At 41.7% G+C, this 12961-nt stretch overlaps 1 pseudogene; it reads right to left on the reverse strand.

The window, feature by feature from the left end:
- Nucleotides 1-1028: 1028 nt before the first annotated feature.
- Nucleotides 1029-1675, reverse strand: LOC104858572 (annotated as a pseudogene).
- Between the last annotated feature and the right edge of the window lie 11286 nt (nt 1676-12961).

Genomic DNA, 12961 nt, shown 5'->3' on the forward strand with positions numbered 1-12961 from the left:
TCTCCACTGCCATGAACTGTTGCTCCTCTGCCATGTGCTGCCCATGCCTTGGAGCCAGCTGATTATGGACTGAAAACTCTACAAACTGTGAGCTAAATAAACCTTTCCCCTCTAACTTTGAATGTTGGGTATTTTTGTCTCAGCAATGAGGGAAAAGTAAGTAGTAACACACCTCCTGAGCCTCTCATCTGTCTATCAGCACAATGGTTTCATGAGCTCTGGCCAGAATCTCCCAGTAAGCTACTTATCTTAATTGTTTTTCTTTTTATTGAGACAAAACATCCAACACCCAAAGTTAAAGAAGGAAAGGCTTATTTTTAGTCACAGTTTGTAGAGGTTTCAATCCATAATTGCCTAGCTCCAATGCAGGACGGCATGGCAGAGGGGTATCATAGAGCAGGCAAGAGGCAGCAGAAGACAAGCAGCAGCTGCATATGAAGGCAGCAGCCTCCTTTCTGTCTCTTATATTCCATCCAGGATACCCACTCTCAGGGAAGGTGGCACTTACACCCAGGGTGGGGCACCCTTTATCCCAGCATTGCATCATTAATCCAGCATCCCATATCCTCGATCTAGGCATCTCTGAAAAGCTCCATCCATGACTGCATGAGCCTCTGGGAGGAGATCTAGATACAGCCATAACAGTGCTCCAGTTGGCATCTCCAAACCTTTCCAAACTCCTCATGTGAACAGATTCCAAAAGCTTCTAGACCACATGGTCAGGTAGCATCACAGCAACAGCCTATTCCTGGTACCCAAAATCTGTACTACTTATGAGCTACTAGAGACACAGATTTAATATTTTAATAAAAATAATTATATAAAAGATTTGTTAGGTAGGCTTACTATGGCTGCATGGGGAGTCAAGGGTGAAAGAATGCAAAATGACCATCTGTGCACTGGAGAGCCAGAGGATCCAGTTGAAGGTTGAAAGCCTGGAGCTCACTGTAGAGTCCAGTGTGAGTTCATGTTAGAAAGTTGAAGGTCTGTATTGGAAGCCAGTGATGTACTTAAATGTTCTAAAGTAGCTACACTTTTTTGGGCACAAGGGCTGAGACAATGCCAGTGCCTCTAGGTGTGGAAATCAGACGCACCAACACAGAACCACAGCAGCCCCTCGCCTTGCAAGGGACTCTGTGGGGCTTGCTGATCTTGTTCCCCCAGTAACCTCTCTGCACAGGGACAATGGAGAGGTGGGCCAAGATGATGGCCCCTCAAATGGCAGTGGCTACCTCCTTGGAGCACTTTACACCCAGACCAACATGATCATTATAATCTCCCATGATGACAGATGCCTTCAATCTGTTCCACTGGCTGACTGAGCTTAGTTCTCCACTGGCATGATCTTCAAAACTTCATCCATGACGGAGGTGCCCAGGAAAAGATCAATAATCTCAGACTCCTTGAATGGCAGGGAGAAGAGATAAATTTCCCTCAGGGTGTTGATCTTTATGTTTCTAGACAGCTGGCCCCACTTGATGACTAGGATCCACTCATCCTTGGCCTTACTACCACAAGCCCTGTGGCCTCAGCCTAGATCCGGCTGTGCCTGTACTTGTGACCTAGAAGGCTGCTGCCAAAGCCTCTGTGACAATCGCTGCAGCCTCCCATGCTTGGGCCCCCCGGGGCCCATGAGGACCTCAGGGCCTCTCCTTTGCCCTGCATTATCCTCCATTTGGTGTTTTCCAAAGGATGAAGCCTGTGAGCTCCTTAGCTGATGATAAGCACATGGTTTGAAAGGACAAATCCCTGGCCCTAGCTGGTGTCCTTCCATGTTTTTCTTCAGATGGGAGAGACACTTTGAGGTTGTACATGGGCCTGATGAATACTTGTATAACTTCCTGACTTCCCATCTTCAGATCACCTCACTCTCGGGGAAATTGCAAGTACCTAAGCTGAGGATACTAAAGTTTCTAAGGGCCACTTCCCTGCTTTCTATTTGTGTGTCAGGGGAGGCTGTGGGGGCAAATATAAGGGAAGGAGTCCTCCTGGGCCCATTTCCCATTGTAGCAGTTGGGTGCGCTCTACTCTAGGCTACCATTTTCCTCCGTGCTATTCTTTGAATATGTCTTCCAATGTTCATCAATTGGATACTTGATCTTCAGTACAATGGTGCTGAGAGGTGGAATCTCTAAGGAGAGTTAAGTTGTGAGGGGACCAGGGATTTAGCTCAGTGGTTCTGTGCCTGCCTTGCATGTGTGAGATCCTGGGTTTAATTCTCGGTACCACAAAAAAAAAAAAAAAAAAAAGAGAGAGTTAAGTTGTGAGACTCAACCCTTACAAATGGATTAATGCTATGATCATGGGAGCAAGTTCTTAGTAAAATGAGGAGTTCAGATCTATTTCCTCTCTTGAGTACACATGCTTTCTTGCCCTTCCACTGTCTACCATAGGACAAGTCAGCAAGAAGGCCATTAAAAAGTATGGCCCCTTAAGCTTGGACTTCCCAGTCTCTAGAACTAGAAAAAATCAATCTCTGTTCTTTATACATTATCCAGTTTCAAGTGTTATATCACAGTCCCGTAATATAGACACGATCTCTCCACAGTGAAACAGAAAACCTTTCTACCTTTCCAAGGCTTTCTGATGTTTCCCCCACATCAATGTCTGGAACTGCTTGCCTTAGAGGAGAGGTTTGAATTCAAGTGAGAGAGTTTGCAACATATATTTGTCCAAAGCTTTGACTCAAATTTGCATTTATACACAAATAACTTTATTAGCCTACCTCTTGATGTTGGCTTTTCTGTGTTGATTTTAACTGAAACAAAATATGCCTATCTACCTTTGTGGTTTATCTCATTATTTCAGAAACATATTGCAGTTTTTTATTTTATATTTTGGGTTCTATTTTGTCAGAATATTGTGCACACAATATATGTCTTTCATGCTTATATTTTCTCTATAATAATTTTAAACCTTAGCTGCTTTTCAGTTTTCAATGTGCATTTGATTTCCCTTAGTGTACTTCATTCTGAAAAAATGCAATTGTTTTCCTTCTTTATTTCCTTATTTTGTTCTTCTCTTTCATTGTTTTCTAGCCCATCAGTAGTTTGCTTTTCATTTTCTTCTGTGGTTTTATAATATTTTGTTTGAAACACTGAAGCTATTCTTTCATCTCACTTGTTTTTCAGAAGGATCATGTTATAGTGTTACCTTGGTTGTCAAATGGCTCTGAGCTCGAACTTTCCTCTACTGCAACAGCAAAGCTCAAAAAAAGTCTGCTCGGTGTTTGTGACTTTACTCATAGCCAAACTGAGAATTCAGCTTACAAAAGCTGAGTGAGTCACACACAAATCATGTCTCACCGTGGACAGAAAGGGTTGACACTTTAGTCTAAGTGTCTTTCACGCAGACAACATATAATGCTTGTGTTGGCGCATTAAAACATGTGTCACTGTTCTTTTCCTTTGCACTTCATTTGCATAAAATATTGTAGCTTGGCTCCAAAGAGAGTCAGTGACACCAGTAGCAAAGCTAAGAGGAAAACTGAGAACCACGATACAGTTAAAGAAAGAGATCATTGTGAAATTTGTTAAAGTCCTGGAAAAATGAATTTTAAGTGTAATTTTTGGGCCTCAGAACCAATTATGTGGTTTCCCAGTATTTCTTATGGGAAAAATATGTTCTGTTCTCAAACTTTTCAGTGTTCAAAGATGAATTTCGAACAAATTGAACCCAATAACCCAGATATCACTGTATTTCTATACATTGAGAGTTTAGGAAATTATTGTTCTTACTCCTTGGTTTTATTTATTGATTTTTTTTTTGGCAACTAACAAGCTTTACTTTTTAGAGCAGTTTACAGAAAAATTGAGTGGAATATACAGAGTTCTCAGATATCTCCCTCAACATACACCCCCCTCCCCCCACACACACATACACACGTACACATACACACAGTTCCTCCTGTTAATTTCTTGCATTAATGTGAAATATTTATTGTCATCAGTGAGTCGATATTGATAGTTTATTCACTAAAGTCCAAGGTTTTCATGTGATTCCCCCTTAGTTTTGTACATTTTATGAGTTTTGGCAAATGCATAATGACATGTATCTGCCATTGTAATTTACAGAATAGTTTCACTGGCCTAAAAGCCTCTATCCCCTAACATTCATCCTTCCTTCCCTACTACCCCCTGGCAAACACCGGTCTTTGTAAAGTTCTCCATAGGGTTGTGTTTTCAAGGATGTCACCTGTATGGCCTAAATGCTTCTCCAAAATTCATCTGTTAAAGCTTAATGGCCAATGTGATGTATTGAGAGGCATAACCTTTGAAGATGTTGGAGCCAAGAATAGGATCAGGGGTCTTTATGAAAGAGCTTGACATGTTTCATCTTTTTTTTGCTCCTTCTGTCCCTTCTGCCATCTGAGAACACAGTGTCCACTGCCTCCATAAGATACAGCAAAAATGTCCCATTGGAGAAGCAAAGAGCAGCCCTCACTGGACAGGTACAGACACTTTGATCTTGGAATTTTGGCATCATCTTCCTAATGAAAAAAACCAGAAATTGCCCTTTGAAGTCACTAAGTTTTGAAGTGATTCTTTCTGAAACAAGTGAGAACACAAACGGTTTCCATCCTTAGATTTATTATAAAAATAAGCAAAAAATAATCATAATTGTTTTGAAAGAGTTGGTTTTGTGTAGATGCATTTTCACAATCTTTCTCTTACACATTGTTCTGATTGTTTTATTTCTTTTATGCAACTCCAGTGTCAAGACACTTATAAAACTGCTTCAGTCCAGAGAGTCTAATCCTCCTTCTATGATAATTTTCTTTTATTGGTTTAATTACTGTCTCTCCTTCCATTTATCTTACTCCCTTTGAAATGCTTATTTCTTGTGATTCTGTTGAGTAGCTGAGTAGTTCTTTATACTGGTCCCACTTAGGTGGAGACCTCCACCAATGCAGTACTTCAGTACTAAAGTAGCTATTCTTGTTTTTGGCTTAAATTTGACTGGTCTCTAAAGTGGTTTTATTCTATCAGGTGTTTATTTGAGGGTTCTATGTGTCTCTCCTTTCTGGACTGTTGCACCCCTTTCATGGGTTGCTTTCTTTCCCATGTCCATGCAGTGGGCCTTATTCTTGCTGCTGTGGTACTGTAAGTTGGCAGTCCAGAGCAGCCTATACTTTTGTGAGTCTACAGAGAAGCAGTATGGTCACCCTCTGAAAAAAGTCCAGAAGGAGGATATTATTTGGGCTTCTATCAGCATGCCAGAAAAGACTTTGGGCTAGGTGTTCACATATTGCTGGGCTGAGAGGACCAGAAACCTAATGTGAACAGAAGATGCTTTCCACCAAGTGGTCTGTGAATCTCTGTTAGCAGAACTCAGATACTCGGCTTTGGCAGTTGCTTCTCTCCTACTCTGTTTCTCACCCTGCTTGTGCTAGGAATTTAACCCAGGGCCTTGTGCATGCAAGGCATGTGATCTAGCACTGAGCTACACTGCCAGTCCTGTTACTTGTCTCTTTCAAGGAGTTTAGAGTTGAAGTTAGAATAGTGGAGAAGGTTGAACATATCTAGGAAGACACCCTCTTTCCAGGGTCCCAATTCCCCCAAGAAGCAAGTAAACATTTTTCTGCCTGTATCTCACGTAAGTTTGAAGCAACAGTAGAATCAACTGATCACCATTTTCCTATTTGCCACTTTTGGCACCAGAGACATCATGTTATTCTGGGGTTTTTTTTTCTTACACCTCACTGTTCATCATTTCTCATCTGCTTTGTTTATCCTCCCCCCCATATCTTTTACAAAAATCATCAAATGTCACTGTTATTCCAGGATCATCTTGGTCCTTTTTTTCTTCTCTCTCCAAACTCTCTCCCTAGCACAGTGGTTGTCAACCAGGGGTAGTGGGTAGAGACCAAAGATTCTGCAAACCATGTTACAATGCACAGGGCAGCCGGCCTCCCACAGCCCAGGGTCACCAGGCCCCAGATGTCAGTGGTACCAGAGTTGGAAAGCACATGGCCTTCAACGATTTTGCCTCATCCAATGCTTTACTTTCCATATCAAATGTACAATTCCAGCCCATATCTGTTTTCTGAGGTTTGGATTTACCCATCCTTCTGAATTGTTAGCAGTCCACTTAGGTAACTTATAACAATATAAACCATTACATATTTAGGATAGGAATCTTGATTTTACCCCAGTTTTGCTTCCTATCTCCCTATCTCACCAAATCAACTAGAAACTGGGGAAAATCACTGATTCCTTCCCTCCCCTCACTTCCCATATTCAGACTCCTGGCAATCTTCTCATTCCTACAAGAACACTGCTCACAGCTTCAAACATCACTGTTCTCTGCATCAATCCATGCTTCATTCTTACCATCCACGGTCTTGTGCAGCAGTCTTGTAAGTGGTCTTCTGACTTCCTCCCATGCCCTACCTCCAGTCTTTTCTGCCATAATATCCAGCAGGAGCTTTCAAAAGTTGCCCCATGTTCTCTTTGCTCCTTACAAGACACCAGTATCTGCCCCATGTACCCAAAGTGATATTCTCAGTGGGCCCCATGGCTCACAAACCCTTTCATGGCTTCTTTTTGCCAACCTTGCTACTACACTTATTCTGCACCCCTCGACTTGATCACCACTGTCCAGTGACACTGGCTTTTTCCAGCTCATCGTGTGTCTCAAAGTTTCCTCTCAAATCCCTATATCTCTTTGCATGTGTCAATTCTTCTCTTTGTGACTGGTCTTTCCACCAATCTTGTGTGACTGGTTCCTGCTTCATCTTTAGTTTTCAATTTGAACATCACTTCATGAAGTCCTTTCCTGGACATCTAATCAGAAGTAGGCCTTCTCTAGCTCAGCTCCACTTTTTTGCTTCCTGGTATTTTTCACAATTTATGAACATGTTGATTTGTCTGTTCATTCACTGTATCATCTTTCTCCCCCATGAGAAACACACCTGACTTGTTCCTCCTTGTTTCCTGAAAAATGCAAGGTTTTCATGTATTTGAACTGAATACATTCAGGTGAAAAGGTTAAATTAAAATGCATAGAAGGTACTTAATAATGGGCATAACATGTACAAGTTTAGAAATAATTAAATTATACTTCACTGAAGGCTGGAGCTACAGTGCCACACCTGCCTGTGAAGCACAAGGTCCTAAATTTGATCCCCATTACAAGAATGACAAAAACATTATAGTTCATTGAAAATACAGCTACGTCAAAAAAGGTATTACAGATTGCCCATGAACATACTGGAAAATTTCCACTGTTTTTGAAAGAGAAATATAGATACACTTTTTGGACCTCTCAAAACAATGGTTCTCAAAATGGACCTTTAAACCAGTAGCATTAGCATCGCCTAGGAACTTGTTTGAAAACCAGCCTGAAACTCTCTGCTCCTGTCCTGCATCCCATGGACACCATCATTCTACTTTCTATCTCTATGAATCCGATACATCTAGGCACTTCATGCAAGTAGAATCATACAGCTTTTGCCTTTTTGTTGCTAATTTACTCTACTTAACATAATCCCCAGTGTAACATATGCCAGAACACATGTTCTTCCTTTAAAAAGCAGTATGTTATGTCACATATTATTTTGTGGTCTTGGAGTAGGGGATTCAATCTAGGCCTTTGTGCATGCTGAATACATGCTCTACCTCAGCCTTAAATCACACATCATTTTTACATGAGTTTTATTCACTCATCTATTTAGCATTCGGATTGCTCCATATTTAACCTATTAGGAAGAAAGCTATTATGATTATGGGTGCAAGTAATTACTGGGAGTCTGATTTCACTTTGGAGGTTTAAATGTCCAATGATAGAATTGCTGGATTATATGGTAATTCTATTTTGAATTTTTGTGAGTAACTGTCTATTCCTTTCCAAAGAAGCTACACTATTTTCTGGTCTACTAACAGTGTGCAAGGGCTCCACTTTCTCCACATCCCAATAATATTTGTTCTTTTGATAGCCACAGTACTAATGGTGTGAAAGTATTTTATTGTGGCTTTGATTTGCATTTCCCTAATAATTAGTGTGCTGCAGGTATATTTTGCTTATACCTGGGTCTAGTTTGTAGGCCGTCAGACTCATCTACAACACCACCACTAGTGGGGAATTCTCATTCATTTTAACATTAAATTTTAAGCACAGAGCCAAAATCAAAACTTCCTCTCAATGAAATTTTGACCTACCTATATTTTTCTTTTCACACATCAAGATTGGACCTTTTTGGGGTCAGGGATGTAGCTCAGTGGTGTTGTGCCTGCCTGGCAAGCGCAAGGTCCTGAGTTTCATCCCTGGTACCACACACACACACACACACACACACACACACACACACACACACTAATAATAATAAAAATAAACCTTTTTTTTCCACTTCTATTATCAAAGCCCTAAAGGGTGATAACACCTATGTGGACAGGTCTGTACTGAAAAGCTGCCTTCAGAGACAAATTCTTCCTTCACACAGAGAAAACATGATTGGAAAGTGAGAGAACCACACCCAGGAGTTCAAATGCCCTCCAGTAAATTACTCAGGGAATTGAAAGAGCTTTTGAAGTAGCAGTTTTTTTCCACTTCTATTATCAAAGCCCTAAAGGGTGATAACACCTATGTGGACAGGTCTGTACTGAAAAGCTGCCTTCAGAGACAAATTCTTCCTTCACACAGAGAAAACATGATTGGAAAGTGAGAGAACCACACCCAGGAGTTCAAATGCCCTCCAGTAAATTACTCAGGGAATTGAAAGAGCTTTTGAAGTAGCAGGTGGCAGTTCCAGTGTCTTTGAACCAGATTCTATTTACTTATTGGCTAAAAAGGAATTTTGGTGTTTTAATCGAAGAGAAAAGTCCTTGGAGGCAGCTGGAGGCCCCAACGATTCTTATAACTTATCTCCCCAGTGTCTGCATACATGCATTGTATATTAAAATCAGATTCCTCTTAAAGTGGCAAGGAGTTGTTGGTCATTGTATGTTGTTTACCAATAGCCACAAAGGGGCTTAGGTCATAGAGTGACGTTTCTCACATCAAATCATTTCAGATGTAACTTGAGATGCCTTGTAAATATTGACTTGTTCACCTCCGATTTTTCCCAGGTATTTGCTACATTATGCAGTATCTGTATGCTAGGTTCTCCAACTGACTTTAATAAATGCAAATTCCCAGTATTGCTTGCCTCTTTTCTCATCCAAAGAGCTGCTGAATCCCAAGATTTCCACATTATACGTCACTGTCCCTTTATTTCTGCCGCTAATGTCGTTCACCGTTGGTATGTTCTCCTCTTTCATTCGTGACCATTCTTTTCCACTTTCCACTCTTTCTCCCTCTGGAAATCACCTTTGTAACCTATTCTTCATTTTCAATTCCCAGCAGTCACCAAACAGGCTGAAGTAATAGATAAGTGAGTTTCCTGTCGTCATAAATGCTAGACCCGTCTCCCGCACTTTGCTAAGTGCATTGTGGAAACGTTGGTCTCACTAGGAATCTGACTCTCCTGTTGACTTCCACTAGCACTTTCTGAATTCCTTAACTTTGAGCTTTTGGGAAGCCCATTTGACACAGGGATGCCTGGTACCTCATATGAGGTAAGTGTGTAAGTATGAAATAATAGTGCCGACTTTCATGAGCTATCCATGAGAGCCGGTTAAGTTGTGAATGGCAGGCTTTGTCTCATCACACTTAACCCAGCTTTTAAACTTCAAGAGGCCATTCTCAGGCTTTTAAGTCTATTTCTGTCTGGAGGGCACAAAGCATACATGTGAACCTACCAAAAAAAGAGGCTGACTTCCAAAATCCAAAACTGCTCTTATTTGGTTTCTTGAAAGACTTGCCATGAGGAGGCCAACAGTAAAAGTGCTTTGCTGGAAATTGCTTTTCCAGCCATTCTCACCAATTCAACTAGTGTGTAGCCCCCAGGCTCTTTTCTGCCCATTCAAATCACTCTTGTTCACCTGCCCCTCTTGATGCCCGTCACCTTCCCACCCAAAGTCCTTCAGAGCTTTTGGGTTATGGACACCTGTGGTTTGCAACAGTGATTTCACCTGGAGTTTGACTATTTAGCTCTGCCAATTGACTTCTTGGGGCCCTTTGGCTAATTGTTAATCTTACTGTGACTCAGTTTCCACTTGCAAAATGGGGTTGATAAGGCTTGTAAAGACCTTCAAAGAGAGCCAGGCCCACACGGGCATCTAATGGGTATGGCTCTTTGTCACTACTTATACAACCTCTGCACACCTCTCACATGCCCCAGTGTGATGTGCTGTGTTTTTGCCCATGATTCCCTAATGCTCAGCCAAGGAAGTAGGGAGAAGGTACCATCAGGATGTCTAGGCTTGGAAACTTCCATTTCTACCTCACTGGACAACACGCTCTGAATTCCCACTCCGGCAAATGTTCTCTCAGGCCTGCAGTGTAACCTGTGACTTCCTTGTGCTCCCTATGCCTGCTTTCAAACTTTGTCTACACAGGGATAGGCCGGGTGAGCTCCATTACTGAAGTGAATGTAGCTCTGACCCCCTGTAGGCCTGTGATGCTCAGTGTTATCAGATCTTCTGATTCTTCAACAAGACCTGGAAAACTATATTTTTATCTAAAATCGATTGCATTTTAAATGTGAGCTGGTTTTAAATGTTACAAATTTGAAAACAGCCTGGGCCATTAGTGCTTGAGACAAACAAATACAAGTCTGCCCTGAAGGCAAAGCCTGTGGAATCCCAACTACCAGCCTCTGGACCACAAATCCTCATTTCCTTCTTTGGATCGTTCCTGATGACAGAGAAAATGACAGTGGTAGAGTGGGAAGGACTTCCACGTGCATCGTCTCAACGCTCCTTTTTATAGAAGGAAGGCTGCTTTTCAATAAAGGCACGCGAGTGGCTGAGGATCGACAACACTGCAACAGAACCTCCGTTCCTCACACAAGATTCTCCGGACCCAAGAGTACTTCCCCCTTCAGGGTGATGCGCAATTAATGACCAGTCCTCCTCCGCATGGTTGATTTCCTTCCCTCTGTAACAGTCTATCTTAGCTCACCACCCAGCGACTAACTCTGTGAAACCCTCCTCCATTCCTGCCCCTACTGCCTGGCACAGTCCTAGACCTACATAAGTGGCCAACAAATTGTTGGTACTCCAAGTAATTAAAGCAATTAAGCACCTTGTGTTACTGCATTTGAGTGGTAATTCAATGCCTCTTGAAATACTCACCGGTAATATCAGTTTATGACGTGTTTCCGACCCCAGAAGTTCTAAAGTTAATGAGTTTCTAAATCCTCCACTGGCTCGAAGCCTTCATTCATGTAGTCATTCATTTATTCTTCGTTATTTATTCATCCACACTGTATTGAGCTAATCCTTCAGCTGGACACTGGGCTAGCACCAGAGACACAACTGGAAACCAGAGACAGAAACCATGTTTTCATACGAATCATGGTCCCCAGAATAATCTTGATCTCATTAAGTGTAGATATTACAAAGGTGACTATTCATTATAAAAGGGAAAGCAACATTTTAATTCAATACATGCACATGAAAAGGAATGTATGTGGGAGCTGAGGGAGCTGTGCAAGGGATCTCTCCCCCTCCTCCTGTCTTCCCTTCTCTTTCTGGAGGCTCAGAAACAAATTCCTATTTTGTGAGACAAGTGAAGATGGCTGAGTAATTCCTGCACAGCAGGTTAGCATCAGAAAAGCACAGATCTGGAAGAGGCCTTGGGGATCTGTTTGCTCCATCCAGAAAGGATTTATTGACCTTTTAAAGCAGTTTTTCAGGACCTTCCATCTGCCTTTGACTTCAATGACTCCTGAGTACAAACACAGATACTATCTATGTAATGATTCAAGCAATTAGATCCCATTGAGCAATTTGGGGGAAAGTTTGTCTTAGTGAATCTAGCCTCAGGGGTTCTTATCTAGATACATTTTAGGGCCTCACTGGCAGTTCTTTGTTGCTTTTCCTCCTCCGCTTGGCCTCTAAAAGTTAGATTGAGGTCCCTTTCTTCTTTTTACATATTCCCCCTAGGTGGTCTTGTCAATTCTTGGGGATGTGAGTATCTGCCATGGTTTGATAAGCCCCGGTTCACATTCCCAGTACAGTCTTATTTCTGAACCGAACCTCACATGCTCTTCTCCCACTCAGAGGCTTACACATAGTTCCAGAGAGAAATGTGCATCCCTACCACCACTATCTTAGTCTAGATCACTATAGCATCTCTCTTGGATTATTACAAGGACCCTCCTGCTGGCCTCCTTGTTTCTGTTATTCTATCCTCCAATCAATTCTCTGCTTAGCAACAAATAATGTTAAAGGACCAATCAGATAGTGTCAATCCCCTGTTTAACATGACTTCCCACTCAATTTTAGGTGGCCTACCACCATCATCCTAATCTCCTTCATCTCACACACTCCTTACTCCTTGCATGTAAGCAGGTGGCCTTACAAAGGCAATGGTTGACTTTCAGTCCTGCAAACATGCCTGTCTGGCATTTTTGTCCTCAGTCTTTACATTGTTTACTCCTGCCTACTGCTCTCGGATATTACCAGTCCAGAGGGGCTTTCCCTGGAACCTCAAAAAAAAAAAAAATGGAAATTCAGTCATTCCGATATTAGCCCCCACCTTTCATGACATCCATCAGAACTTGAAATTATCTTTGCTACTTGTTAACTGGTCTCTTCCACTAAGAAAGAAGCTGTGTGGACAAGGGTTGTGCCTATCTCATTCACTCCAGTATCCCTTTTGCTTTAAGTCACATAGGATGTAGTTATAAAATGCCATCTGTCTTCTTCACATGAAGGACTGGCAAGCCTAGACAGGAGGGCAGAGAAACATGGCAAACGAGGATGCCCCAATCTCTTATTCCTCCACAGAAACATGGAATTGGAAAGGAGAAAAAGAACCAATTTTGTCAGAAGTCTCGAAAACAGTCAAAGATATACACTAATCAGTTGAATATCTCATAATAAGAATAACACTGATAACCATAAGGCCATCTTCA

Source organism: Fukomys damarensis, unplaced genomic scaffold (assembly GCF_012274545.1).
Source record: "Fukomys damarensis isolate Sample0158 unplaced genomic scaffold, DMR_v1.0_HiC HiC_scaffold_13, whole genome shotgun sequence".
Taxonomy (NCBI): domain Eukaryota; kingdom Metazoa; phylum Chordata; class Mammalia; order Rodentia; family Bathyergidae; genus Fukomys; species Fukomys damarensis.